Source organism: Mesoplodon mirus, assembly GCF_964341445.2.
Source record: "Mesoplodon mirus genome assembly, chromosome: 11".
NCBI classification, from domain to species: domain Eukaryota; kingdom Metazoa; phylum Chordata; class Mammalia; order Artiodactyla; family Ziphiidae; genus Mesoplodon; species Mesoplodon mirus.
Window position 1 is genome coordinate 81,934,250 of NC_138987.1, and position 17,750 is coordinate 81,951,999.

General features: G+C 46.4%; 1 protein-coding gene and 1 long non-coding RNA gene across 3 annotated transcripts in view; one reads left to right on the forward strand and one right to left on the reverse strand.

Annotated features, from left to right (window-relative positions):
- RASSF8 (Ras association domain family member 8) overlaps positions 1 to 8,568 on the reverse strand; it is a 133,548-nt gene extending 124,980 nt beyond the window's left edge. Inside the window, exon 1 of the mRNA XM_082635261.1 lies at positions 8,432 to 8,568. The gene's annotated coding sequence lies outside the window, so the exon portion shown is untranslated. The remainder of the gene's footprint in view (positions 1 to 8,431) is intronic.
- Positions 8,569 to 9,387: 819 nt separating this feature from the next.
- The window catches only part of LOC309811912, a 303,964-nt gene continuing 295,601 nt past the window's right edge, over positions 9,388 to 17,750 (forward strand). For both annotated transcript variants that reach the window (XR_014295272.1, XR_014295273.1), the window contains exon 1: positions 9,388 to 9,513. This is a non-coding gene — a long non-coding RNA (uncharacterized lncRNA). The remainder of the gene's footprint in view (positions 9,514 to 17,750) is intronic.

Here is a 17,750-nt window from a genome sequence, read left to right on the forward strand (position 1 = left end):
CATCTCCTGCAACTGGTCTGGCCGCTCTGATGTGCACACACCCGTATGCACCTGCTCCAGGGCCTCTGCACTCACTGTCCCCTCGACCTCGAGTGTCTTCCTCCAGACAGCTACCGAGTTGGCTCCTTTGCTTCATTACCATCTCTCCTCACATGTGCTCTCCTCAGTGAGGACTTCCTGCCCATCCAATACCAAATCACACCTCCACTCCCACCCCCAGCATTCTCAATTCCTCCACCTTGCTATATATTTTTCCTGCAAAACATTTAGCATTATATAAAGAATGTAAAATTACTCGTTTATTATCTAACTCCCCCTAATGGAGTATGCTTTCCATAAGAAGAGGAGTTCTATATGTTTTGTGCTGTTACAGCCCCATGCATGGAAGGGCATGCAGTTCATTCTGAATGAATGAATGAATGAACAAAGAAAGAGTGGTGACAAGGAAGCCAAGGAGAAATTTCAAAACAGAGGGAGGCATTTCCCTGGTGGCTCAGTGGTTAAGAATCCGCCTGCCAATGCAGGAGACATGGGTTCGATCCCTGGTCCGGAAAGATCCCACATGCTGCAGAGCAACTAAGCCCATGCACCACAACTACTGAGCTTGAGTCCTACAGCCTGCGAGCCACAACTACTAAAGCCCGTACGCCCTAGAGCCTGCACGCTGCAACTACTGAGCCCTCACGTTGCAACTACTGAAGCCTGCGGGCTCTAGGGCCTGTGTGCTACAACTACTGAGTCCGCCTGCTGCAACTACTGAAGCCCGTGCGCCTAGAGCCCGTGCTCTGCAACAAGAGAAGCCACTGCAGTGAGAAGCCCGTGCGCCTAGAGCCCGTGCTCTGCAACAAGAGAAGCCACTGCAATGAGAAGCCCGTGCACCGCAACGAAGAGTAGCCCTGGCTTGGGGCAACTAGAGAAAGCCTGCGCTCAGCAACAAAGATCCTATGCAGCCAAAAAAAAAAAAAAAAAAAAAGACAGAGGGAGATGGCTCAACAGTGTGAACATGCTACAAAAAGCTTTGGTTATACTGGGGTGAAAAGCTTCCATTGATTCCGGCAATTAAGATATTGGTACCTGTGGCAAGACATGTTTCTAAGAAATGGTACCTTTGGAGAGCGAGTTGGCCGGCGATGTGGCAGAAGTATTAAGCACAGACGGCTCCTGTAAGAAGGTGGCTGAGAGAGGAGACAGCTAGAAGGAGCAGCAATGTCAAGAGAGACCTCAGCATGTTCTTTCCACGCTGAGGGTCAGAAGCCAGGGGAAGTGAGATTGAAATTCAATGAGAGGAAGCATTACCAATGGAGAAAGCCCTTGGAGATAGACACCTCCAGACTGTGGTGAGTGGGGAGCGTCTTCCATGTCAACTAGTAAACGTTCTACTCCCACGCTTGGATGATCTACACTGAGCGCTTCCTCTAACTCAGGTGCTCCCAGACCATCGGTCTGGACAGACAGAGAGCCCTGAGGCCTCTTCAGACTCCCGGTTCAGACAGAGCTCACTGGAGCTGCGTGAGGGAAAGGTGCTACCTCCTCACTGAGACCCTTCATATACATTCACTTCCATACAGAGACACACACCGACACCTCTTTTATTCCAAACTAGCCCAGAGTGACAAATTAGTAGCCCCATTTAGAGACCAGAAAACATGAGGCTGGGTCAGTATCGTAACTTCCCTAAGGCTACCCAGGTCTAGCCAGGCTTTTAACTGAAGTGCACTTTCAAATATTCACAGTATGTCCGTACTCAGTAGAATATAACCAAAGAAACAGGTAATCAAGACTAGACAAATTACAATGGAGGGCATGAGCTAGGTTCAGAGATTATAGACCTATTCAAATATTTTAAGCAAAAATAAAAGTAAGAGCTTACTGGGGAATTCCCTGGTGGTCCAGTAGTTAGGACTTGCACTCTGCTCTCACCGCTGAGGGCCTGCCCGGGTTCAATCCCTGGTTGGGTAACTAAAATCCCACTTTGATTCTGTGAGCCTTATACTTGCTTTCTATTACTTGTGCATTTGCCTCGCCTCTTTGACCATTTTTTTTGGCCGTGCTGCGGGGCATGCGGGATCTTATTTCTCCGATAAGGGATCAACCCGCACCCCCTGCATTGGAAGTGCAGAGTCTTAACCAGTGGACCACCAGGGAAGTCCATTTGACCATGTTTTAATCACCTTTGTATCTCCTTAGCTGCTCAGTAAATACTTGAATCAAAAAAAAAAAAAAAAAAGTAAGAACTTACTTTTCTGTCCAGCATCTAACCATTAGGAGAACCCTAAGTTTTTCAATGTATACACTTATATCTGGAATAACTTAAAGTGATCTTCCAATAATAAAATTACTATAATTAAAGATAAACATGACTTAGCACTCAGAAGCCTATGACAGTTAACAAGAGTGACAAAATATATCACCCACATGAATAAAACCTGGTGGAAAATTATCACAATTCTCCTCTTGTTACAACCTGTATTTATATCTGACTTCTTATCAAAACAAAGAATAAAACATACACCGCTGGGCTTCCCTGGTGGCGCAGTGGTTGAGAGTCCGCCTGCCGATGCAGGGGACATGGGTTCGTGCCCCGGTCCGGGAAGATCCCACGTGCCGCAGAGCGGCTGGGCCCGTGAGCCATGGCCGCTGAGCCTGCGCGTCTGGAGCCTGTGCTCCGCAACGGGAGAGGCCACAACAGGGAGAGGCCCGCGTACCACACACACACACACAAAAACATACACTGCTGAATAAGAAAATATCTTTCTCAATGCCTAAAACTTGGACAGCACTGGAGTTAACTGCAATGAGATTTGTGATATATCTGAATGTGACAAAAAAAATTGCCCAAAATAAGGCTTCTAAATCCTATAGCAAGGCTGTGAAATAAATAGGCAATAAATATTATTGGTGCTAAAAAGCTCCAGGAAACTTGTTCAAGGTCACCCAAAGTAGCCTGTAAGCATGTATACAAGAGGGAAAGAATAAACAAGGGCTTCCAACCAGAACTTTCTTCTCGGGCGTATGGTGGCTACTCCTGATGCAAATGTCCTGGGGGCACAAAGACCTCCCACAAAGGCAAATCACACGGTGTGCCCCTCTCCAGCCCCACTCCCAGTATTTTTATACAAGGAAAATCAGGTCTAAATAAGTACCAAGGTGAGGTAAAGGGTCTGGCTAGAGAGGACATCTCTACTTGTCATGCCTTCCCGACTAGAAAATACAAGGTGGGGAAATGAGGAAACAACAGGGACAACTTCATTGAGGGGAGCAAATGTATGAAAAGCTTAAGATTCCTCTTCATGATGTCGACCAGGTGAACTACTCACTCTTCTTTTGTGAGAGCGCCTAGCCCAGAACTTGGCATATAATAGGGGGTTAAAAATGCTTTAATCCTCCCTCCTCTGCTCTCCCAACCCAAGGGCATCTGGCTTCTGGCTGGCAAAAACTCAGGGTCCAAACCACACAGACGTGTAACATTTTGGAGAAACCTAGAGGTTGAGGGCAAAGAAATAAGTCCTACAATCAACTCCCAGGTTCCCTGTACACTTAGTGACCCACCAGATACCAAACTAGAAAAGAATTGGAATTACTTCACTCTAGGGTGTGAGGGAAAGTTCTAAGAGGAAACTAAAGCCCTAAAAAACTAAAGTCAAAAGAAACTGTGGGTGATTATGTAAGAAGGAGAGGCCAGAAACATTAATAAAGACACAAGTACTTAAGAGTTATAGTACATCAAGCTAATATTTTGTAAAGAGCAACCACATGACAAAAACACTCCAAGCTTTAAGCCTTCCTTGGCCTTGGAAAGTCATGAGACTTTTTTGGCTAAAGCAAGGAATTGCTTTAGTGAGAGGAAAAAAAGAACTTCCAGACCTCTAGGTGGCTCCCATTTTTAAGCAACCACCTCTCTACCTTAACTAAATGGCCAAGTGACCCTAGTTATTTATTCAGGTCACAGCAATAGCTGGACAGTACTAAACATCCTTAGAACTATAACTCTCCTTTCTCCACTCCAGTTTGCCCTTTCTTCCTTTGAATTCAAGCACTGGTGCAGTCCACAGCTGCTGACTAACATGTTGTCATATGACATGTGCAAAATAATGTGACGTGGTAAGTTTTTTTTTTCTTTCAGTAATCCTGTGCTGATGAAAAAAACATAATTCCTTTAATGATGTACTTAGAAAAAGGATTATCTACAACAGAAAATCACAAGGGTAACACCAATTAAAAGGTGTCTCGGGGCTTCCCTGGTGGCGCAGTGGTTGGGAATCCGCCTGCAAATGCAGGGGACACGGGTTCGGACCCGGTCCGGGAGGATCCCACACGCCGCAGAGCGGCTAGGCCCAGAGCGGCTGGGCCCGTGAGCCACAACTACTGAGCCTGCGCATCTGGAACCTGTGCTCCACAACAAGAGAGGCCACGATAGTGAGAGGCCTGCGCACCGCGATGAAGAGTGGCCCCCGCTCGCTGCAACTAGAGAAAAGCCCTCGCACAGAAACGAAGACCCAACACAGCCATAAATAAACAAATAAATAAATAAATAAATAAGAATTAAAAAAAAAAAAGGTGTCTCAATTTATTTATGAATTTTCCATAGAGCTCTAATGTATTCATTTTACCTGGTACCTGCAAAGGATATTTCATGTTATACATAAAACCAACAAAGAAGGACTGTAGGAGACAGCCAGTCTGGCTTTTGTGTTAGAAGCAGATTTAACAGTGATAAAGAAGGCAATCAATACACAAATCACAAGTCGTATTACTATCTTATTCATTACAACAATAACTATTTATTGAGCATTTACTCTATACACACCAGGCACTGGGTACAGACTGGTGAACAAACCAGGCATTATTTCTACCCTCAGGGGCAAGAGAGAAACATTAAACAAATAACACATAATTATAAACTGTGGTAAATATTAAGAAGGAAAAGATAACTGCTATGAGGGAGACAATCAAGGGGTTCTAAGTCGCATGACGACACGGGTGGCCTTCTCAGGGAAGACTTTTATAGAGGATATCTGAGCCAGCACCCAAGGATGAGAAATTACTCCAGGAGGTGGTCCTGAAATAGACCACCAGCAGGAGCCCTGAGGTGAGTCTGCTAGAGAGCTGAATCACGTGGCTGGCCAGAGATGAAAATGGGGGACGGGACCAAATGACACAGGACCTTGTAGGAATGTTGAAGATTTTATATTTTACCCCAAGAGTAAGAACTCTGAAGACTTTAGAGATCAAGTGACTTCTTTTTTCTCCTTCTGGCTGCTGGTGGAAGAGGGACTGGAAGGAGGCGCAGAGTGTGAGCCGGAGGCCTCTGCAGTGGGAAAGAGGACGGTGGCTTGAACCGGGATGGGAGCACAGTGGAGACGGAAAATCAGGTTGGAAAGAAAATCAGGTTTGAAAGAGATTATGCCCGAAAAGTAGACAGGACTTTGTGACAAACTGGTTGGGTGTGGGGTATGTGTGTGTGTGTGTGTGTGTGACAGAACAGAACACAGAGTGGAAGATAACTCCAGCCTTCTGGCCTGAGCCACTCATTAGATGCATGAGATGAAAAACTGAGGAGGAACAGTCTGAAAGGTTGAGTAATCATGGGCTCATTTTTCAAGAAGTCACAGATGCTGCCATTTACTGGCTAAGATGGGCCAGGCACCATGTGAGGTGTTCTACTTGTCACAGCATCGCTCTTAGTAATAATAGCCCCATTTTGCAGAAAGCTTTGAAGTTTGAAATCTATTTAGGGTTGGAGCAAGCTAGCAGGAGAGAAAACAGGTGATACATTATTTTAAAAATCCAATCCTCAGGGTTATGATGCACAATGTGTTCCTATCCCACTCCCATCTCCACTCCACTGCTACCCGCAAAGAGTTCTGCTACGTTTTGAATGCTAGCAAGATATCTAGGACCCTAATGGTTTACAAGAAATGAGCAAAGCCATTATGCCAGGAATCAGCCATAATGGAAAGAGCAACAATATTCAACACTGAACAACATTTTTACTCTCATTACCTACATCAGCATAAGACACATCAATTAATGAGTAAGAAACTCTGAAACACTCATCATTTCTCAAAATGACCAAGTCAAAAATTAATGCAAGCCACGCAGTACAGAGGCTACAAAAGCCAAGCATTGAGATTCACATTAAAAAATCGAAACCTTAATAAAAATAAAATACTAGGCAAAAAGAAATGATACCACAACCTCACAGAATTTAAATTCTGCAATTCCTAAATATCTCAACTGAATGCCAAATTCAGGAAACATGCACACTAAAAACAATCTAAACATTCTCACTTCTTTTAAATTGCTTTTCCCTGCAGCATGCTGACACTTCAGCAAACTGAAATGCCTTTCCTCTCAGCACAGTCCCATGATTTCCTCCCTCTCTGAGCTCTCTGATGTCCCCCTCAGCTACTGAAGCCCCCAAATTAGGTCTTATCAATGAACCTAGAAAGAATTCAATGCATTACTGCCAACTGTGTATTGAGAGTACTGTCTTAAGACTCTTAAAAGGAGAGAAAATGAGGAAGGGGAGGATTTTTGAAAGGTTTTACCGTCTACATTACAAATTATATTTTTGTTGGGTCTGATCCTTCAAAAGTCCAATCATCAAATTATGTTCAGTCTTCTTTAAGTGGGGTATGGTCACATATAATATTTATGGTTTGGGATAGTTCCCCATGGGGATAAATAGAATTAAAAGTACAATTGATATGCCAGCTAAAAGATAAAATCTCACACAAACCATCCTCCAAAACAATACTGCTCTGTCCTGCCTCCTGATTCCTGTGTCCACGCAGTACCTCTCCCTGCAGGGGGCTAGCTGGCATTCACTACTGCCTCACGCAGGCAAAGGACGGGATGCTGAAAATCCATTAAGAAAGCTTCCCATTTTTCTGTTCCTTCACAACATGATTGCCAACTCCTGGCAACCCAGAGATGAAAGAGTTAAGAAAAATGAAAATTAAAAAATAAAAGACTGGGACTTCTCTGGTGGCGCAGTGGTTAAGAATATGCCTGCCAATGCAGGGGACTCGGGTTCGAGCCTTGGTCGGGGAAGATCCCACATGCCTCAGAGCAACTAAGCCCCCGAGCCACAACTACTGAGCCTGCGCTCTAGAGCCCGCGAGCCACAACTACTGAGCCCACGTGCCACAACTACTGAAGCCTGCGCGCCTAGAGCTTAACAAGAGGAGCCACCGCAATGAGAAGCAGGCGCACAGCAACGAAGAGTAGCCCCCCACTCACCGCAACCAGAGAAAGCCCACGTGCAGCAACGAAGACCCAATGCAGCCAAAAATAAATAAATAAAATAAATATATCTAAAAATAAATAAATAAATAAATATAAAAGATTACCTGGAGCCTCCTACCAGAATGGGTGGTTAATCCCACCGACAGAAAATCAGAAATCTATCCATATTTAAAGGTGCTTCCTGCAGACAAAACAGATCTAACGAAGAATTCCTGAGACACATTACACTGGAAAATCCATAAATGTTCGTCCCTCTGTGACACCAGGCTGGAGGAATTCTTTTAACGCAATGCTTTGATGTATTGACAAGGTTAACCTGACGGGTTTAAGTCAGCTATGAAACGTGCCCTGCATCTATTTCCCGTCTAAATGCCTAAAGATCAGGGGCAATACTGACCCGCAATTATAGCCAACGCCTGCACTGCTCAAGATTGCCGTTTGATGCTGAGAAAGTAGTGGTTCAGCAACCAGGCGGCTCTAGGATGCTAAAATAACAACGCAACACTCGATTACGAGCCCAGGTATCTGGCGTGAAAGATCCTGTGCTACACGAGGACCCCACATTCAAAGCTCACGTCCCTTCGGCTTCAATCTTTTTAAGCTCTCCGCGACGTACCCTCTTCAAAGTTTCTAGTTTGCAAAACGGAATTACTTTGAAAGTCCCCTCTTCTGGACTCCCCTCCCCAGATGGGTTGGTGGCAAGGGGAAATAGGCACGGAGAATGGTTAATCGTTCAAACAACATTTAAAAACCTGTAAACCAATCATCTTTTCAGAGGAAAAAAAAATAAGCGTTCACCAAGCAGTCGCTCGGCAAGCGAGCATCCGATTTCCATTTGGAGCGAAATTAAAGAAGCCAGACATACATTTCCCTTTCCAACAAAAGTGGCCTCTAAACTCCCCGGCCAAGGACACTGGGAGGAAAGAGAGGCTGGAAACAAGCTCGTACTCTCGGTCAAAGCGCGTGTGTGCGGCGAGAAGAACGCGCAAAGAGGAGCGGGGAAAAGGTGAACTGGAGGAAGCTGGAGCCCGCGGCGGCGGGGCGGGGGCAGATCGGACGAAGAAATCCGAGGTGCAGAGAGAGGGGCGGGGAAGGGAGAGCCCGGAGGCTACAGGAGGAGGAGGGAGGGGTCCCGGACGCTGCCCAGAGATCTCGGCCGCCTAGTAAAGTTAATACTTACTCAGTTTCGCAACTGCGCCGCCCCCGCAGGCCGCCCCGCGGGGCCGGCCGGGGCGCTGGGGACGCGGCGGCGCCCGGCGGCCGCCCAGCGCCGCTCTTCGGCCACGCAGCCCGGCGCGCCTCGCTCCCCGGCGCTCCTCCGGCCGCGCGCCCCGCACCGGCGGGAGGCCCCAGTTCCCTGGCGCGCCCTCTCCGCGCACCTCCTGGCCGGCGCTAGGTGAGCGCGGACGCCCCGGGCGGGGGTGCCTGGGTGTGCGAGCGCGCGGGCAGCCGCGGCACCGCCGGCGGGAGCCGCTCCCAGCGCTGCGCCGATGCCGCGGGCCAGCGGGCAGGCGAGGCTGGGCAAGGAGCCGAGCGCCGGGCGCGGTGCGGGACGCCGGGCAAGCGTAGGCGGCGGAGTCCGCGGCCGGCTCGCTCCCGCGGCCGGTGCCTCTGGGCGGGGGGCCGGGCCGGGGGCCGGGCCGGGCGGCGGGAGGCTCCGCCCCTTCTCCGGGCCTCTGGCTGAGCGCGCGAGAGCGGCGGCGCGCCGGCGCCCCCCTCGGCCGGGCGCTCGGGTTACAGCCGCCGCTCCCCTGCTCCCCCGCCCGCGCCTCGCCGGTTCGCCCGCGCCGGGAGACAGTGTAACGGAACTGGGACGCCAGCGCTGCATTGTGGGAGCTTTTAAAGCGGCGGGGAGCGTGGCGCAGCCTCTCGGGCTCTCGGTCCCCCGCCCCATACCCCCCGGCACGGCCCCCACGCCGCCCGGCCGGTCGCACACCCCCAGCCAGCCGAGGCCCTTGGACCTGAAAGCCAGAAATGGTGAGATGACCGGTGCCTCGCTGACTCTCACGGAGCAAAATCTTCCATAGCCTGGGGATGAGACTTGCAAAACTGCCCTCCACCGTCACCCCGGAAAGTAGGAGGCTTTTCCTGCGGACTCTTTAAAAAAAAAAAAAAAAAAAAAAAAAAAAAAAGGCCCTTCCATCCCCTCAGGACTGGGTTTGAATTGCTTTTCATCTGGAGTGGCAATGATTCAGCGACCCCCTTCTCAGCAGCAGGCAGTGACAGAGACAGGAGACGAAAAACACAGCGAATGAATCAGACGTGAGTAACCAAGTTTAGAAAGAGCTGGGCTCAGATTCAGAAAACCGCTCCCCACCCCACCACATACACACACACACACACACACGCACACGCATATGCACACGCATCTACCTTTATATACAGCAAATTGTCAATGAAGGAAATCAATGCTTTTATATGGAAACGCAGATGTGTGTGTTGTTTTCATCATTCCACCTCTTTTTTATGGCATGCGATTTACTCTAGCCACCAGACAGAATCCAGTCTTTGGGCCAGACTTGTGCTCACACAAGCCCACAACTCAGGAACAGCTATCAGTTTGGAGGGAAATGGGATGAGGATGAATAATGGATGAGGTGCGAGGAAGCATTCCAATTATAAAATGTCCCTTTTGATTCTCCAGACACTCGGTTTTTTTGGGTTTTTGTTTTTTTTTTTTTTTTTTTTTTTTTTTGCTTTGCTTTTTTGCGAAACGGGAATATTACATTTGAAGCACAACTTGTTACCGCTCGTCTTACTCAGGGCTTGATTTCTTTTGTTTGGAGTTTGGGTTTGTAGGCTTTTTGTTTCTTCCTCTTTTTATTTTGACCTTTAGTTATTGCACAGCTCATTAGTTCCTCTACCTCAGAGGTGAACTGAGGAGAGGGATGGTAAGACTCAACTTTGGCTAATCAACATTTGGAGGATTTGGGGACAAGAAAAGTTCTCTATGATTCAAGTGTAAAGCCCGAGGGAACTTTTTTTTTTTTTTTTATTGCGGCACGCGGGCCTCTCACTGCTGTGGCCTCTCCCGCTGCGGAGCACAGGCTCCGGACGCGCAGGTTCAGCGGCCATGGCTCACGGGCCCAGCCGCTCCGCGGCACGTGGGATCTTCCCGGACCGGGGCATGAACCTGCTTCCCCTGCACCGGCAGGCGGACTGTCAACTACTGCGCCACCAGGGAAGCCCGGGAACTTTTTTTAAGAGACTCTGTAGGGCATGGATCCTCTTCCCTGAGGAGTTTTCCAGCCTTAATGTTAACATTTCCTAAGGCCTCATTCCCTTGTCAACCTTTAATTCCACTGAGTAACATCAGTCACTGCCTAATTGCCAAATCTAATGGAAAAATTCAGTCCCCATCTTCCGGTGCCCTTTGTGGCATTTGCCAGTGTTGACCCCACCTTCTTTTTTAGGACCTTCCTCCCTTTTTTTGCTGTGAGAGTCATCCTTCTTTTTTTTATTATTAATTTTTATTGGCGTATTCTTTTTTATTATTATTAATTTTTTTTTTTTTTTTTTTTTTTTTTTGCGGCATGCGGGCCTCTCACTGTTGTGGCCTCTCCCGTTGCGGAGCACAGACTCTGGACGCGCAGGCTCAGCGGCCATGGCTCATGGGCCCAGCCGCTCCGCGGCACGTGGGATCTTCCCGGACCCGGGCACGAACCCGTGTCCCCTGCATCGGCAGGCGGACTCTCAACCACTGCGCCACCAGGGAAGCCCTATTATTATTAATTTTTATTGGCGTATGGTTGCTTTACAATGTCGTGTTAGCCTCCACTGCACAACAAAATGAATCAGCCATAGTCATCCGTCTTTTATGCAGGTCTTGAAACAGGGATGAGTGATAGATAACAGGAAGGAGTGTGGCTATTGTTAAACCAGGACTCAGGATCTTACCAAGTAGAAGAACCTTAATCTAGTTTCTGTTGGTCACCAGGAGGGTCCTGCCCTCGATTTTATCATGCATCCAGAGGTGAACAAGTTGACCGACTCATGACAGCTGCCTTTCATGTGACCAGCATTTAAATCAGATGAAATTTGCTATGATTGAATATCTGTGTCCACTATTTAGGGGAAGCACTTACTAGGATCCAGGTACCTGGTAAGGTATCCCCACCTCCAGATCAGAGTGTGCCTTACTGGTGGCTGCAGAAGTCAGTGAAGTTACCTCTGTCCAGCCCGGATAAACCCAGAAAAATCTCTTCCCTACCTCAGCCCCCTGTGGTTAATGCATTCTTTCCTCAGCATATAGTATAATTTGTTCTGAGCTTTCTTAGCCATAATCACATCCCTGTTAAGCCTTCCTGAGATCACACCAAATGTCTTTGGCAGGATTTGTAAACAACCCTTATTTCTGCTTTCTAATTATATTCCCTGAAAGTAACCTATCTAGATGAGTGAGTATTCATGCCCTTCAAGCCCTGTGATGTAATCAGATTTGATTTTCAAGAAAAGAATCTGAGAGGATGGCTTCAGAAGAGAAGAGAATCTGAAGGGAGAGAGACATACATGGAGAGCAAAGAGAATGAACAAGTGGGGTCAGCACCTAGAGACATATTGAATGTAGTTTCAGTTTCCTACTGCTAACTGTAAGCAAGTTACCACAAACTTAGTGGCTAACAACAATAAGAATGTGTTATCTCACAGTTCTAGAGGTGAGAAATCCTAAAATCAAGGTGGGGGCTGTTTTCCTTCTGGAGGCTCTAGGGGAGAATCCACTTCCTTGCCTTTTCCAGCTTATGCACCTTGGCTTGTGACCTCCTCTTCCATCTTCAAGGCCACAGCATAGCATCTTTAAATCTCTCGCTGTCTTTGTAACTTCTGCTTCATAGTTAGGAGGATGTCTCTTTCTCTAAGCTAGGCAAGGAAAATAGGAATTGATGTAGATACATCTCTAGCCATATATGTTATGAACTGAATTGAATTATTTGCAGGAAGCAAAGATGTTGTCTTCATTAGTAGTGAAATTGTCATTTGGATAACTTTTTTGACTGTGTCATTACTGCAGTGGTGACTCATTAGTCCAACTAACCCTATAACCCTATGGTGACCCATGTAAATGAACCCAAGGTGTTAACACACTAAGAAACCAAGTTCACATCTGCTCTTCCTGGGGATAAACTCCTTTCTCTGGAAATCCCTGGCAACTTTTTCTTTATTGTGTCAGTGGAATCATATTGCTAAGCTTGAGAAATATGTATCTGGACCAACACTTCCCAAACAGGTCCACCAGGTAACACCACCTTGTAAGATGGGATGCTGGGAAGACAGTTGTACCATGCTCAGATAAGACCCATGGAACACAGTTGTGACTACAGTTTAGGCCAGAAGAAGCTTATCAGTGGGTCAGATCCGTTAAGGGCCACGTGTTGGGAAATCCATTCATGAGGAAGTCCAAGGGAGAAACAAACATTTTGTTAGAAACAAGTAGGTATGTGTGCTGAAAGGAGTAAATTATGGACTTCTGAGTATAACTTACACATTTCTTTATTGGCTAGTCCCACCTATCTTCCCTTCTCTTTCACTGCTGCTTTCCCCACTCTGTGTTTCACCCAGACTACTTACAGCTTACTAACCTCAAATGGTGGTTCAGGACCACTCCTCAGTTCTCTTACCATGTGACCCTGAAATTGCTTGTTTACCAGTGGAGCCCTCACTATCCTCCTCCAACTTCTCCCCCCCACCCCCTTCTTAAAGCCAGGGGCTCTGTTGTATTTATCGCTCTATCCCCCATGCCTGACACAGAGCCTGGCTCAGACTGGGAACTCAATTAATATTAGTTGAAATAACAATTAAATGAATGAATGATAGTATAAATGCAGTAAACTCATGTCACCTACTCATCTGTTATCCTTGCCTTGGATCTTCTTCCTTCTAACTTATAACGAGCTGAGAGTTCCATTTTCGTCATTAATTTATAAACATAATAAATATGGTATTGTGCTAGTTCCGGGCTTACAAAAATTAATATGACAAAATTAATATTAATATGAGCTCACAGGCCATCTGAGGAAAGAGATGCTAAAAGAGAAAATTAGGTAGATAATGCTAGTTGCCTATCCCATTCCCTTTCTCCACTTCTTTCTTAGTAATAGAAACCTGATTTTGTGCCCAGTGATAAGTTTTCTTTCACCACCTTCCTTGCAGATAGGGGTTACTAAGTGTTGACCATGTGGATCTGGGCCTTCCAGAAAAACTCATTTGTGTGTCCTTATTTATGAGCAGGGCTGACTCAAGCACTATTCTTGCCTGAAACACAGATGTAATAGCTGGAGTTACAGCAATAATCTTGTGATATCAAGGCTACCTTGAAGCCTGAAGTCATATACTAAAATTTGTATAAATGGGATCATTTAAAGTTATTCAGCCTATCTTACCAAGCCTGCATTTAGTCACTGTTACTGACAAGTTTAGAAGGAAAGAAAATCATCTCTCCTCTTCTCTTCAGTATACGTGTGTAGAAAGCAATTAAATGTGGTTTTCTTCACCATTCCTAGTGAAAATCTTGTGCACATACTGAAACACTGCAAAGATCTATAAATATTGTGATTTATTTGACCCACATAAAGGGCCTTTTTAGAAACAACCAACAGTTCTCAGACCTGTAGGAATTTTTAATTTAATGATAGTTTCTTGTTAAAAAAATAATAAAATGTTTAGAGACCAAATCATAAATAACTCCTTAAAGGACCCTCCAATAATTTGATGGAGCAGGAGGGTGATGAAAATTTTATTATGTTAAATAGCAAAGTACAGTATAGAAAGAAAATAAAGCATAAACTATAAATGGAAACTATAACAGGTTATACCAAAAGGAATAAATACAAATATATTCAGAAATAGGATTTAAAATATGATTGACTTCTTATTTAGGCAGAAGTTTTTTGAGAGGATAATCCCACGAAAATGAAAGTCTTGGTTTTTTAATTGTAGGCTAGAAGAATGGATTTAGTCAGCTGAGGTTAACTGTGGGGGGACTCCGCAAGAGCCTATACTAGGATCCGAATACTGGGGAAAAACAGTGAGTGTGGTGCCTGATGTTAAGAAGTTGCATCTTTGTAAATACGTGCAGTAACGTCTGGACTGTCCGGCATTCTTTCCACCTGAATGCCACTCACCAATCTCCCTACACTTCTCCAATGCTATAATTGAGGTTTATAATGATGTCCCCGATACGACTGCTGAATCATAGCAGAAAGATTAAATTATCTTCTGCTTTGCCTTTATGTGTTTAATTATATTTTTATTAATTGCAAACTGGAAATCTGATCTGTTTATAACACTGCTGGATTAACCAGAGCCTCGTTATCAGGGACCCAATCATCCACAGTAACAGAGTTTATAGTTCTTGGAGGGAAAACAACCCAACAACTGATTTAAACTGTGAGATTTATATGATCATAGTAAGAATAATTATTATAAAATAATTTAGAATCATCCAGCCACATTTGAAAGAATTGTAACAAATGTATTGATTAATAATAAATGCTACACATCTAATTCTTTTAATAAGTATAATAACTCATATTCTGTAGAAAGAGAAAAATTACCTTAGAGTATGAATAAGTAAATCTTCATTTAGGCGTAGGCCCAGGAATATTATAAATTGAGTTGCATTGTATGTCCAAATTTGGCTTAGGGTCCTGTCAAGCTGCTCCTCTTCTCAGCCTTGGTTTTCTCAGAGATGTATTGCTCTGGTGACAATAAAGGACCTCTCATAAACATGAAATGAGCATGTGTCTTAGATCAGGCTCTCTGGAAGCAGAGCCTGAGACAGGGGTTCTTGTGCAAGTGACTTATTGAGGGTGTGCCTCAGGAGAAGGGGAACGCGGGAGGTAGCATAGGGTAAGGGGGATAAAAGCAAAGACAAGACGAGGCCTCAGCTGGAGACCAGCTTTAGCATGATCCTGTGGGGAACTCTAGAGCAGGAATTGGACCACAGAGTTGGTCCCTTGGGGCAAAGAGACTGGCCTTTTGCACTCCTATTATCAGTCACTCATTGGCTGTAGGTTGGTGGTAACCCCTAATGCAAGGCACCTCCCGTTCCCCCCAAGGGCAAACAAAGGTGGTTCTCTGAGAGGGAGGCAGCTGCATTTAGCAACCACCACTCACAGCAGCTAGGGATGCACATAGTGGCCCAAGGAAGGGCTCTGAGAAGGGTGCCGACAGCACCCATGACACATCATGTATGCATAGGTTAGAGCTCCACACCCAGCCCTTAAGGATCCTGTAACAACTGAAGCATACTGCTAAAAGTACTGCAGAGACCAAGCACCACGTGCAGCCTTGTCTCTAAAGGAAAGTATGCTCAGAGCACAACGACTAGGGATGTGCGGAGCCCATCTCTTCTTCCAGCACAGGCTTGGGAACTCCCTCTCTCCTCACCTACCTTTCGTGCCAAGCAGTGGCAACCGGTGGTGGCTTCAGTGACTGAAGCGAAGTGCCCAGTAAGGAAGAAACTAAGGATGTTAGGAAAATTTAGGATAGATCCAGACAGGCTGGGATGGGACAAGGGGACCTTTGGGTTAAGGCTTATGTCTGAGGCCACTTGCTAACCTCCCGCTTTGTTCTCTTCCACTGGCCCTAGAAATGTACTTGCTTGCTTATCTTTCCTCTCTCAGCCCCTCAGCTGCCCACTAGGGTTTCTATTTCCCCTGGCCGCTGGAGCTGTGTTTGTCTTCAAACAGCTTTTCCGCCACTCTTTTTTTTTTTTTTTAATTATAGTTGATTTACAATTTTGTGTTAGTTTCAGGTGTACAGCAAAGTGATTCAGTTTTATATATATATATATATATTTTTTTCTCAGATTCTTTTTTCCACCACTCTTAATATAACAAACATTCGACTTCAGCTTTGCAACACCTTCTCATAGTTTGATGGCTAAATATGATGGTGGGTGTATGGAAAGGGAATAGAGTAAAAATCCTTCCCATGCTATTCCCCTTCCTAAATGTAGCCCCAGGAGCCAGGTGTAGCGTGGGCGCTACTGGTGGGTCTTAGGGAAAATCAGAGGCCATGCTGTTGATTCACCTGCATTTCAGGGGAGCACCCAAAGGCTGTCCTGGGAGGTGCTGGGTGAAGGCTCTGGGGCACAATGTGGGAGTGAAAGGGGCAGAGAGCCCCAGAAGAGATACACGTGTGGGCAGGTGGTACAGGAGCAGGGACGAGGCTGTGCGTGGTGTTCCTCTAGCCAACTTGGGCACCTTCCTTCTCTCTCTCCCCTGGTCCTTCAGCCCCAGACCTTCCGCTGAAGACACCAGTTTAGACGAATGGAAGATACATTGACCACTGAGACTAGGTGAGCGTGAGGCAAGAGTGCAAAATCCTGGCTATTATAGGCTCTGAAGGAAGGGAGGAAAATCATAAATTTTTTTTTTTCCTAATCTGGGAAAGGAAGAGATGTTCCCTTTACCCTAAGGCTGGGGTAGAAATAAATGACTCCCCAGAACTACTGACATTGGATTACAAATAGTACCCCTTTGGCTGGAATCAGAACATTTTCTTTTTTTTTGTTTTCCTTTTGCCGTACGCGAGCCTCTCACTGTTGTGGCCTCTCCCATTGCGGAGCACAGGCTCCGGACGCGCAGGCTCAGCGGCCATGGCTCACGGGCCCAGCCGCTCCGCGGCATGCGGGATCCTCCCGGACCGGGGCACGAACCCACGTGCCCTGCATCAGCAGGAGGACTCTCAACCACTGCGCCACCAGGGAAGCCCAGAACATTTTCTAATAGTGAACTCAAATCAGTAAGGGGTCCAGGTGGCCTCAGCAGTACAGCCCACATGGGTGCCGTGTGACACGGTGGAAGGCAGGGTGGGCAGCTTAAGACATTAATGGTGTCACCGTCTTATGCCTGACATCTTCCGGGAGAGACCCTTCCCCTCCTGCTGCAGCCCTTCAGCCTATGTGGGGATTCCAGTCTTCCTGACCTCTATGGGAGGTAAGGCAACCCATTTAAGTAAAAGAACTTTAAAAGAACTCTAAGGCTCTTTTCTCAGAAAGATTGGGAAGATACCAAGACAGATTTTTTTTTTTTTTTTTGCGGTACGCGGGCCTCTCACTGTTGTGGCCTCTCCCGTTGCGGAGCACAGGCTCCGGACGCGCAGGCCCAGTGGCCATGGCTCACGGGCCCAGCCGCTCCGTGGCATGTGGGATCTTCCCGGACCGGGGCACGAACCCACGTCCCCTGCATCGGCAGGTGGACCCCCCAGCCACTGCGCCACCAGGGAAGCCCCAAGACAGATTTTGGTTCAAGTCCCGACGCTGCTTCTTACTACTTGAGACCTTAGTTTTCTTATCTGCAAAAAATAAGGGGTAGAAGAGAAGAGGATAACATTAGTAGCCTGTAAAGACTTCCTGTGATTGACTGGAATAACGTGTGTGAAGCGCTCAGCACAGTGCCAGGTACATAAATGTTGTTGTTACCATTATTGTTACATCATCATCATCATCTACAGGCTTGTAGGTGAGAATATACTTTAAACAAAGCCAATAATTATAA